Below are 21,488 nucleotides of genomic sequence, written 5' to 3'. Positions count from 1 at the left end.
GATTTTTTAAAAATCTACAAAAAATGCTATTGGCATTTTGATAGAGGTTGTGTTGAATCTGTAAATTGCTTTGAGTAGCATGGACATTTTAACAATATTAATTCTTCTAGTGCATGAACACAGAACATACGCCCATTTGTGTCTTTTAAAATTTCTTAAATCAGGCCAGGCACGGTGGCTCATGCCTGTAATCCCAGCACTTTGGGAGGCTGAGGCAGGTGGATCACCTTAGGTGAGGAGTTTGAGACCAGCCTGACTAACATGGTGAAACCACATCTCTACTAAAAATACAAAAATGAGCTGGACGTAGTGGTAGGCGCCTGTAATCCCAGCTACTCGGGAGGTTGAGGTGGGAGAATCGCTTGAACCTGAAGGTAGAGGTTGTGGTGAGCAGAGATCCCACCACTACACTCCAGCCTGGGAGCCAGACTCCATCTCAAAAAAAAAAAAAAAAAAAAAAAAAAAAAAAAAATCTTTAATCAATGCTTTGTAGTTTTTACTGTATAAATATTTCACCATTTTAGTTAAATTTATTCCTATTTTATTCTTTCTGATGATATTGTAAATGAAATTGCTTTCTAAGTGCCATTAACAGATAAATGGATAAAAAAGTGGTATACACACACACACACAGACACACACACCAGAATATTCATTTATATAAAAGAAATCTTACCATTTGCAACAACATGGACAGAACTGAAGGACATTTTGTTAAGTGAAATAAGTCAGGCACAGAAAGACAAATATTACATGTTCTCACTCATATGTGGGAGCTAAAATAATTGATCTCATGGAGGTAGTGAGTACAATGTTGGTTACGAGAGTCTGAGAAGGGTAGTGAAGAGAAGGGGATGAAGAGAGGATAGTTAATGGGTATGATACAAAAGTACAGTTAGATAAAAGAAATAAACTCTAGTGTTTGATAGCATGGTAGGGCAGCTATAGTTAACATGAATTTATAGTATATTTCAAAATTGCCAGAAGAGAAGATTTGGACTGTTCCCGTTACAAAGAAATGATAAATATTTGAGATGATGGACATCCTAATTACCCTGATTTGATCACTACACATTGTATGCATATATTGGAATATCACATGTACCCCACAAATGTGTAAAGTATTAATAAAAAGCTAAATCTAAACATTTTATTGATTTCCTTTTCAAAATGAAATCAACTGATTTCATTTTTTAGAGGAAAGAAATGCTACCAATGTTTGTATGTTGATTTTGTATCTAGCAATTTTACTGAATTCATTGATTAGTTCTGACAATTTTTTAATGAAATCATTACGGCCTTCTACATATAGAATCGTGGCATCTACAAACAGATAATTTTATTTCTTCCTTTCCAATTCCATTGCCTTTTATTTCTTTCTCTTCCCTAATTGCTCTGACTAGGACTTCCAATACTATGTTGAACAGAAGTGTTGCTCATGGGAATTCTTACGTTGTACCAGATCTTAGAGGAAAAGCTTTCAATTCTTTCCCCATTGATTACAATGTTAGCTATGGATTTTTCATAAATGGCCTTTATTATGTTGACGCAAGATCATTCTACACTTCATTTTGTTGAGAGTTTTCAATTTAACCATGAATACATGTTGAACTTTCACAAATGTTTTTTTCTGCATCTATTAAGATGGTCATGTGGTTCTTGTCTTTTATTCTGCTTATGTGATATATCACATTGATTGATTTGCATGCCATACCAACCTTGCATCCTGGAGATAAATCCCACCTGATCATGGTATATAATCCTTTTGATGTACTGTTGAATTTGTTTTGCTAGTATTTTATTGAGGATTTTTGGATCTATACACATCAGAGATACCGTCCTGTAGTATTCTTTTATTGTGGTATCTTTTTCTGGCTTTGGTGCCAGTGTGATTCTGGCTTCATAAAATGAGTTTGGAAGTGTTTCCTCTTCTCATTTTTTTTTTTTTTTGCAAGAGTTAAAGAAGAATTGGTATTAATTATTTTTGAATGTTTGATAGAATAAATCTGTGAAGGTATCTAGTCCAAGGGTTTTCTTTGTTGAGAAATTTTTCATTACTGCTTCAATCTCTTTGTTAATGGTCTGTTCAGACTTTCTATTTCTTCTTGATTCAGCCTTAGTAAGTTGTATGTTTCTAGGAATTTATCAATTTCTAGACTATCTGATATTTTAGGACATAGCTGCTCATAATAGTCCCTGATTATCCTTATTACTTCTGAGGCATCAGCTATAATGTCTCCTCATCCATTTCTAGTTTTCTTTATTTCAGTCTTTCTTTTATTCTCAGTATATATAGGGGTTTGCTGATTTTATCTTTTCAAAAAACCAATCCTTAGTTTTTATTTTTTATATTGTTTTTCTGTTCTCTGTTTGACTTACTTCCGCTCCAATCATTATTATTTCCTTCCTTGTCCTAACTTTGGTTTTAGTTTCTTCTTTTTCTTCTAGTTCCTTGGAGGTATAATGGTAGATTGCCAATTTAAAATTTTTCCTTTTAAATGTATATTTTTATAGCTATCAATGTCCTTCTTAGTATTCCTTTTTCTGCATTCCATAAGTTTTGGTATATTGTTTTAAAATTCTTTTTTGTCTCAAGATATTTCTTAAATACCCTTTTAATTTTCTCTTTGACACAATGGTTGCTCAAGAGTATGTGGCTTAGTTTCTATGTATTAGTCAATTTTCCCATTCTCTTGCTGTTACTGATGTTCAGTTTCATTCCATTGTGGTCAGAAAAGACACTTGGTGTAATTTTTATATGCTTAAATTTATTAAGAGTTGTGTTGTGAGTGTGACCTCTTTATTCAATTCTATTCAACATAGCACTGGAAGTCCTAGTCAGAGCAATCAGACAAGAGAAAAAAATAAGTGGCATACAAATTGGAAAATAAGTCAAACTGTTGTTGTTTGCTGATAATATCATGTACCTAGAAAACCATGATAAATAAATTCAGTAAAATTTCAGGACACAAAATCAATGTACACAAATCAATAGCACTGCTACACACCAACAATGACCAAACTGAGAATCAAATCAAGAATCCAATCCATTTTACAACAGCTGAAAAAAAAAAAAAAAAGCAAAATACCTAGAAATAAACTTAACCAAAGAGGTACAAGTTATCTACAAGGAAATCTACAAAGCACTGCTGAAACAAATCATAGATGGCACAAACAAATTGAAACATCCCATACTCATGGATAGGAAGAATCAACATTGTGGAAATGACTATACTGCTAAAAGCAATCTACAGATTCAGTGCAGTCCCATCAAAATACCATCATCATTCTTCACAGAACTAGAAAAAAATCCTAAAAATCATATTGAACCAAAAAAGAGCCCACATAGCCATAGCAATACTAAGTAAAAATAACAAATCTGGAGGCATCACATTACACAATTTCAAATTATACGATGTGGCTATAGTTACCAAAACAATGGTACTGGTATGAAAATAGGTACATAGACCAATGGAACAGAATAGAGAACCTAGAAATAAAGCCAAATAGTTACAGCCAACTGATCTTTGACAAAGCTTATAAAAACATAAATTGAGGAAGGGACACCCTATTCAATAAATGGTGTTGGGAAAACTAGTAAACCACATGTAGAAGAATGAAACTGGATCCCCATCTCTCACTTTACACAAAAATCAACTCAAGATGAATCAAAGACTTAAATCTAAGACCTTAAAGTATAAAAATTCTAGAACATAACATCAGAAAAACTCTTCTGGGCATTACCTTAGGGAAATAATTCACAACTAAGGCCCCCAAAGCAAATGCAACAAAAACAAAAATAAATAAATTGGACCCAATTAAACTAAAAAGCTTCTGTATAGCCAAAGAAATAATCAGCAGAGTAAACAGACAACCCATAGAGTGGGAGAAAATCTTTTCAAGCTCTGCATCCAACAAAGGACTAGTATCCAGAGTCTACAAAGAACTCAAATCAGCAAGAAAAAAAAGTCTCATCAGAAAGTTGTCAAAGAACATGAATAGACACTTCTCAAAAGACGATATACAGTGAACAAATATATGAGGAAATGCTCAACATCACTAATTATCAGGGAAATGCAAATTAAAGCCCCAATGAGCTGCCACCTTATTTCTAACAGAATGGCCATAATTAAAAAGTCAAAACACAATAAATGCTGGCATGGATGTGGTCAAAAGGGAACACTTTTAAACTCCTGGTGGGAATAGAAATTAGTACAACCATTATGTAAAACAGTATGGAGATTCCTCAAAGAACTAAAAGTAGAACTAACGTTTGATTCACTAATCCCACTACGGGATATCTACCCAAAGCAAAAGAAGTCATTATATGAAAAAGACACATATGCATGAATGTTTATAGCAGCACAACTCACAATTGCAAAGATATGAAATCAAACAAGTGGATAAAGAAAATGTATATATACATCATGGAATACTATTCACCCATACAAAGGAATGAAACAATGGCCTTTGCAGCAACTTAGATGGAGCTGGAGGCCATTATCCTAAGTGAAGTGACTCAGGAATAGAAAACCAAGTATAGTATGTTCTCACTTATAAGAGGGAGGTAAGCTATTAGAACACAAAGGCATAAGAATGATGTAATGAACTTTGGGGACTTAGTGGGGAACGTTGGGAGAGGATTGAGGGATAAAAGACTACATATTGGATACAGCGAGCACTACTTGTGTGATGGGTGCACTAAAATCTCAGAAATCACCACTAAATAACTTATCCATGTGGCCAAAACCCACCTGTACCCCCAAACCTGTTGAAATAAAAAAAAAAAGTTGTGTTGTGACTTAACATGTAATCTATCCTGGAGAATGTTCTGTGTGTGTATGAGAATAATGTGTTTTCTTCTACTGTTGGATGGAATGTTCTATGTATGTCTGTTGGTCCATTTACTCTCTAATTTTGTTCAAGTGCACTCTTTATTAATTTTCCATATGAATGTTCTGTACATTATTACAAGTAGGATATTGAAGTCTCCTACTATTATTGTTTTGCTGTATATTTCTCCTTTCAGATCTGTCAGTATATGCTTATACTTAAGTGCTGATAGTGACTGCATATAGATATGCTATAGTTATATCTTTCTGCTGATTTCACCCTTTTATTATTATAAGTCTTTCTCTAGAGTTTTTTTTTTTTTTAACTTAAAGTCTATTTTGTGATACAAGTATGGTCACTCCTGCTTTTTTGTTTTGTTTTGTTTTGAGACAGAGTCTCACTCTGTCACACACACTGGAGTGCAGTGGCATGATCTTGGCTCACTGAAACCTCTGCCTCCCGGGTTCAAGTGATTCTCCTGCTTCAGCCTCCTGGGTAGCTGGGATTATGGGCACCTGCTACCATGCGTGGCTAATTTTGGTATTTTTAGTAGAGATGAGGTTTCACCATGTTGGCCAGACTGGTCTTGAACTCCTGACTTCAGGTGATTGACCCGCTTTGGCCTCTCAAAGTGCTGGGATTACAGGCATGGGCCACCATGCCTGGCCTACTCCTGCTTTCTTTTAGTCACTATTTCCATGGAATATATTTTTCCATTCCTTCACTTTCAGCCCGTGTTTCCTTGAATCTAAAATAAGTTTCCTTTAGATAACATGTATTTGGATACTTTTTTACATTCATGCAGGCCCACTATATGTTTTGATTGGGGAGTATAATCCATGTTTATTTAAAGTAATTATTGATCAGAAATGACTTGCAATTGCCATTTTGAAATTTTATTTTTATTTATTTATATGTTTTTGTAGAGACAGGGTCTTGCTATGTTGTCCAGGCTGGTCTTGAACTCCTGGCCTCAAGAAATCCTCCTGCCTTGACCTCCCAAATTGCTGAGATTACAGGCAAGAGTTATCACACCTGGCCTGACTATTGCCATTTTTTATTTGTTTTTCATATAGTTATTTTGTCCTTTTTTTCTCTTGCTGTTTTCCTTCATGATTTGCTGCTTTTTTTTTTTTTTTTTTTTCTGTATTGATAGGCTTTGATTCTTTCCTCTTTTTCTTTTATGTAACAACTATAGGTTTTTTTTCTTTGTGGCTACCATGGAGTTTACATAAAATCTTATAATAATCTACATTCAGCTGTTAGCAGTTTAACTTCATGTACACACAAGAACTCCAGACTTTTACCTCTCCTTCCCCATTTTATGCTAGTGAAAAAACAATTTACATATATTTATTTTACATAGCCATTAATATAATCTATTTATGGTTATTTTTAACACTTTTAACTTTTATACTACAATTAGAAACAATTTACCCAACACTGTTATAGTAATACAGTATTCTGTTTTTCTCTATGTATTTACATTTACCAATGGGTTTTATACTTTCATATGCTCTAGTGTTACTGTTTAGTGTCTGTTAACTTCAATTTGAAGAACTCCCTTTAGTATTTCTTATAAGGTAGTTCTAGTGCTGCTGGACACCCTCAGCTTTTGCTTGTCTGAGAAAATCTCTTGCCATCGTTTTTGAAGGACAGGTTTGCTAAAGGTAGTATTTTTGGTAGACAGTTTTCTTTCTCTTCTGGCTTGCAGCTTCCCCTCACGTTTGATTGTCTACCTTCCATCCAACATTTAGGTATAATCTTGAAATATAATTTTCTGCATGAGGCATTATTGACGCCAGATAAAATTATATTCTGCTACGCAATTTCACAGCACCTTGTATTTCCTCTATCTTCCTAATAGTAATGGCACATACTATATAACACAGGGGAATAGGCACTGTTATAAAATTATATACATATAACATATATATGTGTGTGTGTGTATGTGTGTGTATATATATATGTATATATATATACACACACATATATGTATGTGTCAGTTTGTCTATCCATCCATCTATCTACCCATCTACCTACCCATAACTAATTTATAAATACTCATTAAATCCTCACTCTGAACCTATAAGGGATACTCTTACATGCATTTTACAGATCAGGAACCCGAGGCACAGAGTTTAAAAACTTTGTCAAGTCTATCTTCTTAGCACAGTAGGCAGCAAGTCAGTCTCATAAAAACTTGGCCAGGCCACACAACTTTATTTAATTGTTTGTATTTTCTGGTATACTATTAGCTCTTGAAACTGGATATTATGTTTGTCTTGTTAATTGCTAAATCCTAATGTCCAGGACAGTACCTGAAAAGTTGCATTTCATGAATTCACTTATCTAGTAGAACTTGCTTTATGCAATGTTCTGTACTAAGCACTGTTGATATGGAGATGATTAAAATAAACATGGATTCTGTGTTCCTGGCACTTGTGAGCAAGTACTAAACTCAGGTCTGAGGGTTCATAGACAGAACTGAGAAATGTTCATTAGCATGAAAGAATTACTACATCTTTATTTTCATTAATGTCTCATTAAAATGTAGCAGTATTTTTATTTACTTTTGTAGGTTATAAACCATAGTAGTATTAGAACTACCTGTGACTTTTGTCACTAAAAGGAGTAACAAATATTTCATATCATTTTATAGAAGCTGTATAAAGGCTGGGCGCGGTGGCTCAAGCCTATAATCCCAGCACTTTGGGAGGCCAAGACGGGCGGATCACGAGGTGAGGAGATAGAGACCATCCTGGCTAACACAATGAAACCCCGTCTCTACTAAAAAATACAAAAAACTAGCCGGGCGAGGTGGCGGGCGCCTGTAGTCCCAGCTACTCGGGAGGCTGAGGCAGGAGAATGGCGTAACCCAGGAGGTGGAGCTTGCAGTGAGCTGAGATCCGGCCACTGCACTCCAGCCTGGGCGACAGAGCAAGACTCCATCTCCAAACAAACAAACAAAAAAAGGAAGCTGTATAAATCTCAAAATATTTTCACATTTTTACTACTTTGGCATTATGGTTGTTATTAAGTCCACAAATATATATTGTTATTTAATGTGTTAATAAAGAAGTATGCATATTATTATATTACAACTTTTAAATCTTTAGAAAACTGTATTTCGATACAACTAGTTTCTGTTGTCATCCTAAATGTTTTATCTTGCATATGCAATAAAATTCAGACACACTTCACAAGATGTCAAAGGCTTTAAAGGAACAGGGCTTTAAATTTTACCACATGTCAAAGAGGCTCATTTGAGAATCCCTGGTCTAGGGAATAGGAGAATATAGCGCATTTTTAATAGCACTGTCTCCATAGTCAGGCTACTTGGGTTCAAATTGTCGATAGGTGACTTATAATTGATGTGTTCTAGGGCAAGTTACTTAACCTCAGTTTATTCTTCTGCAAAATAGGAATAGTAATTGCTCCTTTGCATTCTTGTGATAATACATTAAGAAAATGATTGTAAAATACTTAGTACAATGCCTGACATCTATTTCACTTTTTTTTTCTTTTCTTTTTATTTTTTTTGAGACTGAGTCTCGTTCTGTCCCCCAGGCCGGGGTGTAGTGGCGTGATCTCGGCTCACTGCAAGCTCCGCCTCCGGGGTTCATGCCATTCTGCTGCCTCAGCCTCCCGAGTAGCTGGAACTACAGGCGCCCGCCACCACGCCTGGCTAATTTTTTTGTGTTTTTAGTAGAGACGGGGTTTCACCATGTTAGCCAGGATGGTCTCGATCTCCTGACCTCGTGATCTGCCTGGCTCAGCCTCCCAAAATGCTGGGATTACAGGCGTAAGCCACCATGCCCGGCCCATCTATTTCACTTTTAATAACTGTTACATATCATTAGCAAGCGAGTTAGATACTAAAGGGTTATAAAAAATAAAGATTATAAAAAGAAATACAAAGTATTAACAAAGATTGTTGGAAGTGAAACTTATATACACTACTGATGGAATGTAAAATGGTAAAAAACTACTCTGAAAAACAGTTTGGCAATTTTTGAGAAAGCTAAACATATACATACCGTAAGAGTCATGTTTCTACTTGAAATGAAAGCATATGCCCATACAGATTTATCCAAGAGAAAAAGAAAGCGTTAGCCACCATAAAAGCTTAGACATGAATTTTCATAGCAACTATATTTATAATAACCCGAACTGAAAATGACCCACATGTTTACCAATGTCTAACTGGATAAACAACTGTAGTGTATCTATATAATGTAATGCTACTTTGCTATGGAAAGGACTGAAAAGTTGATGCATGTAACCATATAAATAAATTGCAAAATAATGGTACTAACTGAAGGAAGCCAAACGAGAAGAGTGTATACTGTATGATTTCATTCATACAAAACACTAGAAAATGTAAATATATCTGCAGTGACAATAAGCATATCAGTGGCTGCCTAGGGAAGGTGGGGGTGATAAATGAGGAGGAGGAGTTACAAAAGGGAAACTTTTTGGATAATAGATATATTTACTATCTTTGTTGTAGTAATGGTTTCATGTATGTGTGTGTGTGTGTGTGTGTGTATATACATATATATAACATTTTCAGTATGTATGGTTTATTGTATGTAAGTTATACCTAAAAATCCTAAAAATAACACTTTAAAACTCTTTTTATTATAAAGTATTCCTATTAATTTAACAAAATAGTTAAAATATAACAATCACTTCCTTAAAATAAAAGATAATCTACAAAACTTCATATAGAAACAATGTATGCACTAAATAATTTTATCGACTGTATATAATGCTGAACATCCCAACAAAATAATTTTTCTCACCACTTGTTATTTGTAGTTCTTTATGCCATCATTGGACAATGTTGCAATTGATTATTTTCCAATAACAAGAGAATTTTGTTCCATTTAACATATATGATTTTCTTTATTTATTGTGAGCACCTAAGCCAGTAAAATAAATTATTAGTCTGGTTATAAAATGGTCAGCTGCATAAAATCTAAGGTACTGACCAATATTAGCTTGTTGCTACATAATTCTATGTTATGTGAAACCTTGGAATAAGCTTCCTTTGTTAAACAATGATTAAATGTTGAATAACTTGATTTTATAAGTTATCCTTATTTCAGAGCAATGGATATCATATCAAATTCAATGATTATTTAGGGGAGAAGAGGACAAAGGAAAAGTCAAGCATGGAAAATAATAAAATTTATTCACCCATACAATTTTCTCACATGGCATTTTAAATATGTTAATATATTTTTTAAAAGCCAGATAACTAAACTTATAAAAATTATTACATCTGTGAAGTTATAGTTGGATTAAGGAAGAGTAGAAAATCCTGGCCTCATCATTCTATTTTAACACTTTCACTCTCTACTCAGCCTAAATCAGCCAAAGGATATTTTTAAAACACAGAGACACATAAAATATCAGATTATGTCTCTGTCTCAAATCTCTTCAGTGGCTTCTCAATACCTTTAGAACAAAAAGTCCTTACTATAGCCTGTTAGATCACAAATAATACATCCCCTTACTTTCCTTTTTTTTTTTTTTTTTTTTTTTTTACTTTGCTCTAATCCCACTGATAGCCTTATTTCTCTTCTAACCTATGAAACTTATTTCTGCTTGGGACATTTCATTAACTGTTCCTTCCTACCAAGAGTATCCTTCTGTAGATATTGCAGGACTCACTTCTTTCTTTCTCATCTCTGCAAAAATGTCACCTCCTCAGAAGGCCCATTTTTTACTTGTGTCTTTAACACTTCCCTGACCTTGATCCATTTCTCTTTTTTTTCTTTGCTTCACTTTTCCTTTCAGCACTTATCACCACCTGGTATCAAATTTATTGATTGGTTAGCCCAGTGATTTTCTCTCTCAACAGACTATAAACTCCATCATGGGAGTTCCATCGTATGCCTCATTCACCACCCTATCTCTGGCATATTAAACAAAAATAACAAAACCAAACAAAAACCAACCAAACAAACAAAAGACATTTGGCACAGAGCAAGCACAAAATAAATATTTGTTAAATAAATCAATGGAAAAATAGTTAATATGTAGGATTACTGCTATTATTTGGCTTCCAATAGGTGGCTTTAGAAAGCTGTCTATACTCACATGTTTTTCTCAAAATATACGGGAATACATGTTTCTTTCCATTGGAAATAACAAAAGTTACTGTAAAAAATCGAGGATTTTTTTCTAGAAAACTATCTAGACAGGACCTAATATACTAAGTTTATTAGGCCTCTGCCCATAACAATGATATTTCAACACCATAATTATTACAAGAGAATATTATATGATACTGTGAATAATCTATTCATTTGTGCACGTTTATTAAGCACCTATTTTATGCAAGACACTTTTCTGGGTGCTGGAATACCACTGTCCTCGTAGAGTTTTCAGTTTTGTGGGATAGATAGATATTAGACAAATAAAGTTTGATAAGAACTAGGGACATCAATACAGAATTTTTAGAAGTATATGGTGATAGGGCTAATTTTGTCATAGAAAATTCTTCTTAAACTTACAACTAAAAGATAAATGATAATTGCATGGGTCAAGGGATAAAAGCAGAGAGTACTATAGGCAGAGGAAATAAAGCAGGAAAACATTCAAAAACTGAACAAAGTCCTCCATGACTGGAGCATGGTCAATGTGGGGGAGAGTGAAGCATGATGAATAAGATGAGGGTCTCAGTCTAGGTAGTTGTAGATTATGTGGGGCTTCTCTTCTTTGTTAGCAATGGTAAACATCCTGGAGTTTAGTGTAAGCACATTGGAAAGTCACTGAAAGTTGTTAAGTAAATGAGTTACATGACTAAATTTGGTAACAAATATATAAGCGTGAATGTACTGGTAAGAATGAATTAAAATGAGGCAGGCAGTAATTCTAGATGCACATAGGCTTGTTAAAAAAGAATTTCAGAATATCAGGAAGTGTAATTTGACTAGACTGCTAGCAAAGAAGATAGAAAGAAACGATGAGATTCCAGACATGTTAACAAGGGAGACTTGATAGAACAAGGTGATTGCTTCGAAATTGAGGAGGGTTCAGGGATATGAAGGAGTCAGCAAGTACTTCCATGTTTTCAACTTGAGCAATTAAGTGAATGGTGGCATATTTTCTGGAAAAGCCAGGTTGGAAAGGGAATGATGGCTTCAATTTTATTTCTGTTGAGTTTGTGATACTTGGGAGTCCTTTAAGCAAAATATACAGAACACAAATATTAGGGTCTGGATTTCAGAAGACATAAACATTTAAGATGAGGCAGTGTTTGATGGCAAATGAAGCCATACATCTGAACAAAATAAAGACACAGTAAGCCAGGAGAAGAGACAAGAGCCTAGGATGGCATCCTGAGGAGCTCTAACAATTAATGCTTGGATAGAGAAGAATGAGATTGTCAGGATTTTGAGAAGGAATGTTCAGAGAACAACAACAAAAAAGTAAATAGATATGGCATTATGGAAGTTAAGGGGATAGAAATTTAAAGAAAGAGGAAATTGTCAACTTTGTCAAATATGGTTGGGAGATACTTCATTTGCATGTTGTATTAGTTACTGGAAGAGATACATTAAGATATCCAATATGATTGTTGATTTGTCCAGATCTCTATTTAGCTGTTAATTTTGCTTTATCCATTTTGAAGGTACATTATTATTAAAATTTTATTTTTCCATATATCCTATTGATTTGACCCATTTTATCAGGGTGAAATGCTTTGCATCTCTTATTATATTTCTTACCTGATACTAATATAAACAAATTAATATTTTTGGGGTTAGGGGTTGCATGCATCTGGAGACCTATCTGTGTCATTATAAAGTAGTTTTATTCTAAACAACCCAGGGCTTTTTTTTTTCTCAGTATTACAATTTTTGTATGTTAACCAAAGTGTTTAATATATAATCTATCATCTTGTTATTTTCTTTTCATCCTATTTTTTTTTTTTTATTTTTCCACTCTACCATTTTTGCTACTCTTAATTATTTTACTTCTACATATAGTGGATACCCTGCATTCATTACTATTATTGTTTCTTTAAACAGTCATTTTTTGTATTTACCAATATTTTACTATTCATAAGAAGTTCATTTATTTTTGCATGTCTGTTTTTCATCCACTACCCCTTTCCTTCAATCTGCAAAATGTCTTTTGAAAATACATTGGTGTACAACTACTGGTGTGATGGTTAACATTGATCGTCAACTTGAATGGATTAAAGGATGAAAAGTATTGTTTCTGGGTGTGTCTGTGAGGGTGCTGCCAAAGGAAAGGAGACTAACATTTGAGTCTGGACTGGGAGAGGCAAATGCACCCTCAATCTGGGTGGGTACCATCTAATCAGCTGCCAGTGTGGCTATAATAAAAGCAGGCAGGCTGGGCGTGGTGGCTCACGCCTGTAATCCCAGCACTTTGGAAGGCCGAGCCAGGCAGATCATGAGGTCAGGAGATTGAGACCATCCTGGTGAACACGGTGAAACCCCGTCTCTACTAAAAATACAAAAAACTTAGCCGGGCGTGGCGGCGGACACCTGTAGTCCCAGCTACTTGGGAGGCTGAGGCAGGAGAATGGTGTGAACCCGGGGGGCGGAGCTTGCAGTGAGCTGAGATGGCGCTGCTGCACTCCAGCCTGGGCGACAGAGCGACACTCCGTTTCAAAAAAAAAAAAAAAAAAAAACAGGCAGAGGAACATGGAAGGCCTAGACTGGCTAAGTATTCTGGCCTCCATCTTTCCCCTGTGCCCAGTGCTTCCTGCCCTTGAACATTTTGAACATTAGACTGCAAGTTCTTAAGTTCTTCAGCTTTTGGACACTTGGACTTACACCAATGATTTGCCAGCGGTTCTTGTACCTTCAGCCACAGACTGAAGGCTGCACTATTGGCTTTCCTACTTTTGAGGTTTTGGACTTGGACTGGCTTCCTTCTCCTCAGCTTGCAGACAGACGGCCTATTGTGGGACTTCACCTTGTGATCATGTGAGTCATTTCTCCTAATAAACTCCCCTTCATATATTCATTTATCCTATCAGTTCTGTCCCTTTAGAGAAACCTGACTAATATAACTAGTGATAAATTATCTCAGCATTTGGATAACTGAGACAATCTTTATTTTACCTTCATTTAAAAAATACTGTCTATTTTGCATGATTGCAGATTCATATGCAGTTGTAAGAAATAATAAAAAAAGATATTTTTTTACCTTTCAACCAGTTTCCTCCAATGATAACATCTTGAATAGTTACAGTACAATATCACAAACAGGAAACTGACAGTGAGACAATCTTATTCAGATTGCTGCAGTTTTACATAGTCATTTCTGTGAGTGTGTGTGTATTATATTCAAAGAAATTTTATCACATACATATGTTGTGTGACTACCACCACAGTCAAGATACAAAACAGTTCCATCACAAGAATCCCTTGTGCTTCCCTTTAATTGTCACAACCACCTCCCCCTTAATTTCTGTCATCTAAAGAAGCTAGAAAAAGGAGAGAAACATAAATCCAAAACAAGAAAAAAGGAAGGAAACAATAAAGACAAGGGTAGAAATAAAAAAGTTGAAAACCCAAATACCGTAGAGAAATATAATTGCAACAAACGATGGTTCTTTGAAAAAAAATCAATACAATTGATAAACACTTAGCAATAGTAACAAAGATCAAAAAGAGACAAGATGCAAATCATCAATAACAATAATGCGACAAAGATATCACAGCAAATCTTAAAGCTCTTAAGAGGATAATAAGATAACACTATGAGCAATGTTACACTAACAAATTCCACAAATTAAAAGAATTGGAACAAGTCCTTAAAAATCAGAAGCTACCACAACTCAGCAAAGATGAAAGAGAGAACATGAATAGTCTTGTGGATATTAAAGGAATTGAATGCATTAATTTAAAATCTGCAGAATAAGGAATTTCCAGGCCCAGATGGTTTCTCTGGAGAATTCTACCAAACACTTAAAGAATTAGGACAACACTGGATCCAAGATGGCCAACCAGATGCAGCCAGAAGAAACATTTTCCATTGAGAGACTGGGATATCAAGAAGATTGGCACACTTCTAGCAGATCATCAGAGTAATGGCATTGAAAGCAAGCAGAGGGAAGACACAGATGCTGGGATGAAGGTGAAGGAAGATGGGAACTCTGCACAGGGCTACTGTGCACCAGGATTCATTTCTGGCACCCAACAACTCCTGTGGAGGGAGTGAGTTGAACAGGCAAGGAGCAACCCGCTCTTGCCATAGGCCTCTGGAATTCTGGCAGGAGGAGACTCCTTGAACACTACAGACACTGAAGTTGTCAGGAAGAGCTGCTTAGAGAAGTGGTAGGGGCAGAACTCCAGCCAAGGTGGAGCCCAAAGGGTTTGGTGCAGGAGCGCCTGTAGCAGAGCACAGCCAGGAGCACCCATCCCTCTAGGCTCACTATGTTCCCATAGGAGACTTTAGCCCTAGAGGAATTATCAGGCCTGAACTCTGTAGGGTGGTCTTGCCCATGAGACTGGGTGGTCTGACCTGAGCACCCCTTAATCAGTTGGCCTCTCCCAGGTCCTGCAGCCTGGCCATGCCTGCGTGCAGTGTAGCCCCCAGGTACCTCCTGGGGGCCTGTATCATAGCTCCTGCACTGGCAGACTGCACCTGACCAGCAGAGTGCTGCAGCAAAGTGGCCTCTGGACACACACAAAACCACCTGCTCCCTCCTGCACTGCAGCCTCTCCAATGCTACTTTGCCTACAAGCACTCACCCATGCCCACCCCCACATCACATTGCCAGCATGTATGTGTACAGTTGGACCTTGATTTCCCTTCCTTGTTAGTGCACGTGTGTGTGTGTGTGTGCCAGCTGTGTCACTGCTGCCAGCATGAGCGCACCCCACCCTCGCTGTCACTGCTGCACCATTGTCATTGGAGCATTGGTGAGCACCAAGCCCACCAGACCTACCCACCTCCCGCCAGTGGTCTGAGCCTATGCTGACACTGCTGCTGGTAAGAAACCAGGCACACAAAAAAAGAGGACTTGCCCCCAGCCCTAAGTGACCGCCACTGCCAGTGTGAATGTACACAGAGTGTGCACACAGTACTGTGCCCAACAGCACCCTGTCCTCATACTAACACCATGATCGGTACAAATGCATGCACATTTGCCAGCGGGGACTCCCTGCCCCTCCAAGCCATACTACTACTGCTGCTGCTGTGATGCCTGCACAGAGGCCAGCATCCTCACACTCACTAGCATCCTGCCACTGCCAAGGATTGTGCATTCCACCTTGCTACTGCTGCCACTGCTGCCAGCACATGCAAATGAAGACAGATCTCAGGACACTGTCCAATGAAATGCTTTGGCTGGCACCACCCATTGGAGTGTTGTGACGAGAAGTCTGGGAGCACTTCGCCCCCTCCAGCACAGCAAGTTTAAATCTCAAGGAACCAAAGAACAAAGCTGGGGTCCAATACTACTCTCCCAGAATTAGGGCAAGCAGTCCAGGAGTCCTGAACTGAGCCTTGGTCCCCCTAAAATCTTCCAGTAATTAAGCCAGTTGACTGAAGAAACCTTATACAACAATCAAACCCCAAAGGGCATCGAATGGGATAAAAGAAAAAAAAATCCAAAGAACAGAAACTTCAAAGATTGAAGGAACATTAGCCCATGAAGATGAAAAAGAACCAGCACAAGAACTCTGGCAACTCAAAAAGCCAGAGTGCTTTCTTTCTTCCAAACAGCTACATTAGTTCTTCAGCAAGAGTTCTTAACTGGGCTGAGATGGCTGAAATGACAGAAACGTAATTAAGAATATGTATAGAAATGAAGATCATGAAGATTCAGGAGAATATTGAAATCCAACCCAAGGAAGCTAAGAATAATGAAAAAGTGACACAAGAGCTGACAGACAAAATACCCAGTATAGAAATGTATGTAATCAACCTTATAGAGCTGAAAAAACACTCTACAATAATTTCATAAGACAACTGTAAGTATTAACAGGAGAATGGACCGAGTAGAGGAAAGAATCTCAGAGCTTGAAGACTGACTTTCTGAAATAAGGCAGTCGGATAAGAATAAAGAAAAAAAAAAAAGAAAGGGAATGACAATAACAAAACCTCCCAAGAAATATAGGATTATGTCAAGAGACAAAATCTATGACTCACTGGCGCCCCTGAAAGGGATGGAGAGAATGGAAGCAACTTGGAAAACATATTTCAGGATGCCATTCATGACAATTTACTCAACTTAGCTAGAGAGGCCAACATTCAAATTTAGGAAAGGCAGAGAACCCCCACAAAATACTCCACAAGAAGATCATACCCAAGGCACATAATCATCAGATTCTCCAAGGGCAAAATAAAATAAAAAATGTTAAAGGTAGCCAAAAAGAAAGGACAGGTCATCTATGAAGGGAAGCCCATCACACTAACACAATACCTCTCAGCAGAAACTCTACAAGTCAGAAGAGATTAGGGACCTATATTCAACATTCTTAACATAAAGAAATTCTAGGCAAGCATTTCATATTCAGACAAACTAAGCTTTATAAGTGAAGGAAAAATAAAATCCTTTTCAGACAATCAAATGCAGAGAGAATTTGTCACCAGTAGACCTGCCATAAAGAGCTCCTGAAAGAAGCACTAAATATAGAAAGACTGTTACCAACCACTACAAAAACACACTGGAGTAAACAGACCAGTAACACTACAAAGCAACCACATGAATAAGTCAGCATAATAAACAGCTAACAACATGATGACAGGATCATATCCACACATATCAATACTAACCTTAAACGTAAAAGGGCTAAATGCTCAAATTAAAAGGCACAGAATGGCAAGCTGGATAAAGAAGCAAGACTCAGTGGAATGCTGTCTTCAAAAACCCATCTCACATGCAATGACAGCCATAGGATCAAAATACAGGGATGAAAAAAAAATCTACCAAGGAAATAGAAAACAGAAAATAGCAGGGGTTACAATTCTAATTTCAGACAAAATAGACTTTAAACCAACAATGATAAAAAAAAAAAAAAGAAGGACATTGCATAATTGTAAAGGGTTTATTTCAACAAGAAGATCTAACTATCCTAAATATATATGCATTCAACACAGGAGCACCCAGATTCACAAAGCAAGTTCTTAGAGACTTTTAAAGACACTTAAACTCCCACACATTAACAGTGGGAGACTTCAACACCCCTCTGACAGCATTAAACAGATCAACAAGGCAGAAAATGTATATATTTAAGACCTAAACTCTACTGTGGGCCAAATGTTTCTGATAGACATCTACAGAACTCAATACTCAAAAAACCAGAACGGGCCAGGTGCGGTGGCTCAAACCTGCAATCTCAGCACTTTGGGAGGCCGAGGCAGGAGTTCAAGACCAGCCAGATCAACATGGTGAAATCCCGTCTCTACTGAAAATATAAAATTAGCTGAGTGTAGTGGTGCATGTCCATAATCCCAGCTACTTGGGAGGCTGAGGCAGGAGAATTGCTTGAACCTGGAAGGCAGAGGTTGCAGTGAGCCGAGATCGCACCACTGCACTCCAGCCTGGGCAACAAGAGCGAAACTTCATCTTAAAAAATACATAAATAAAAAAACAGAATGTACATTCTTCTCATCTGCATTATGGCACATACTAGAAAATCAACCACACAGTCAGACATAAAATAATCCTCAGCAAATGCAAAAGAACCAAAACCATACCAACTACTCTCTCAGACCATAGCACAATAAAAATAGAATTCAAGACTAAGAAATTACTCAAAACCATACAGTTACATGGAAATTAAACAACCTGCTCCTGAATGACTTCTGAATAAATAAAGAAATTAAGGCAGAAGTCAGGAAGTTCTTTGAAACTAATACTGAGAACAAAGGCATAACATACCAGAATTTCTGGGTCACAGCTAAGGCAATGTTAACAGGAAAATTTTCAGCAATAAATGCTCACATCAAAACGTTAGAAAGATCTCAAATTAACAACCAAACATTATAACTAAAAAAAAAAAAAAAAATGAAAAAAAAAAAAAACAACTAGAGAAGAAAGACCAAACCAACCCCAAAGTTAGAGGAAGACAAGAAATAACCAAAATCAGAGATGAACTGAAGGAGACTGAGACATGAAAAGCCATTTGAAAGATCAATGAAGCTAGGAGCTGATTTTTTTAAAAAACAGATAAACTGCTCACTAAATTAATAAATAAGAAAAGATAGAATATCCAAATAAACACAATCAGGAATGACAAATGGGATATTACCATTGACCCCACAGAAATAACCATCAGAGACTATTATGAACACCTCTATGCACAGAAACTAGAAAATCAAGAAGAAATGGATACATTCTTGGATACATACACACACCAAAAATTGAACCAGGAAGAAATTGAATCTCTGAACAAGAACAAACAAATCCATGAACAGACAAATAACAGATAACAAGCTCCAAGATTGAATTGGTAATAAGTAAGCAGCCTACCAACCAAAAAAACAAAACAAAACAAAACAAAAACCACAAACCCAGGACCAGATGGATTCACAGCTGAATTCTACCAGATGTACAAAGAAGAGCTGGTACCATTCCTACTAAAATGGTTCAAAAAATTAAGGAGGAGCGACTCCTCCCCAGCTCATTCTATGAGGCCAGCATCATCCTGATACCAAAACCTGGCAGAGACACAGCAAAACAAGAAAACTTCAGGCCAATATCCCTGATGAACATCATGCAAAAATTCTCAAAAAATACCACCCAACTGAATCCAACAACACATCAAAGATCTCATCCACCATGATCTGGTAGGCATGTTGCTGGTGTATAGGAATTCTATTCAGTTTTGTATGTTGACTTTCTATTCTTAAACTTTGCTGAAGTTGTTTATCAACTTAAGAAGCTTTTGTGCCAAGACTATGGGCTTCTCTAGGTATAGAATCATGCTATCTTGGCATATGTTTCACGGACACTTAAAAAGATTGTGTATTTTGCAGTTGTTGAGTATTCTGAAAATATCAAATAGAACTTGTTGGTTAATGGTATTACTAAGTTTTTCTATATCCTCGATTCAATGATATGCCTATGAAACTAACATTGGCATTCTTCACAGAACTAGAAAAAACTAATTTAGAATCCATATGGAACCAAACATGAGAACAAAGAGCCAAGGCAATCCTAAACAAAAAGAAGAAACGTAGAAGCATCACACTAACTGACTTCAGAGTATACTACAGGGCTTTATTAACCGAAACAGCATGGTACTGGTACAAGAACAGATACATGGACCAATAGAACCGCATAGAGAACCCAGAAATAAGACCACATGCCAACAAAAATCTGACAACCTAGGCTATACCATTCAGGACACAGGCATGGGCAAAGATTTCAAAATGAAGATGCCAAAAGCAATTGCAACAAAAGCAAAAATTGGCAAATGGGATCAATTAAACTAAAAAGGTTTTGCACAGCAAAATAAACTATAAACAGAGCAAACAGAAAACCTACAGAATGGAAGAAAAATTTTGAGAACTATGCATCTGACATAGGTCTAATATAAAGTCTATTAGTAATGTAAACAAATTTGCAAGAAAAAAACTCCAAACGTCTCTATAAAAAGTGGGCAAAGAACATAAACAGACACTTTTCAAAAGAAGACATACATGTGGCCAAGAAGCATGTGAAAGAAAGCTCAATATCACTGATCATTAAGGGAATGCAAATCAAAACCACAATGAGATACCATCTCACACCAGTCAGAATGATTATTATTACAAAGGCAAAAAATATCTGGTGCTGGTGAGGTTTACACTGTTGTAAAGGTGTTTACACTGTTGGTGGGAGTATAAATTAGTTCAACTATTGTGGAAGGCAGTGTGGTGATTTCTCAAAGACCTAAAGTCAGAAATACCATTTGACCCAGTAATCCCATTACTGGGTATATACTCAAAAGAATATAAATCATTCTATTATAAAGACACATGTACTCATATGTTTATTGCAGCACTATTCATGGTAGCAAAGACATGGAATCAACCTAAATGCCCAGAAATGATAGACTGGATAAAGAAAACATGGTAGTTATACACCATGGAATACTATGCAGCCATAAAACAGAATGGGATCATGTCCTTTGCAGGGACATGGATAGAGCTGTAGGTCATTATTCTCAGCAAACTAACAGAGAAACAGAAAATCAAATACTGCATGTTCTCGCTTATAAGTGGGAGCTAAGTGATGAGAACACATGGCCACATAGAGGAGAACAACACACACTGGGCACATCAGAAGTTGGAGGTTAGGAGGGGGAAAGGACCAGGAAAAATAACTAATGGATACTAGGCTTAATACCTGGGTGATGAAATAAACTGTACAACACACCCCCATGACACACGTTTACCTATGTGACAAACCTGCACATCCTGCACGTGTATCCCTGAACTTAAAGTTAATAATAATAATAATCTCCATTTATTAGTGGATATAATTGATTAAAGTAATTACTACATTGGAGGGCACAATGACCAAAACTAAGTGGAACAATAATGTCAGGTAAGTTTGTAGTTAAAGAATGTAAGAGCTCCCAGCCTGAAATTGTCATAGAAGAACAATCAACACTGGACCAGTTTTAGGACCTAGAAAGACTAGTGCTAGCCTCAACATGCTT

This window comes from Papio anubis, chromosome X (assembly GCF_008728515.1).
Source record: "Papio anubis isolate 15944 chromosome X, Panubis1.0, whole genome shotgun sequence".
NCBI classification, from domain to species: domain Eukaryota; kingdom Metazoa; phylum Chordata; class Mammalia; order Primates; family Cercopithecidae; genus Papio; species Papio anubis.
Note: the sequence above shows the minus strand (reverse complement) of the source record.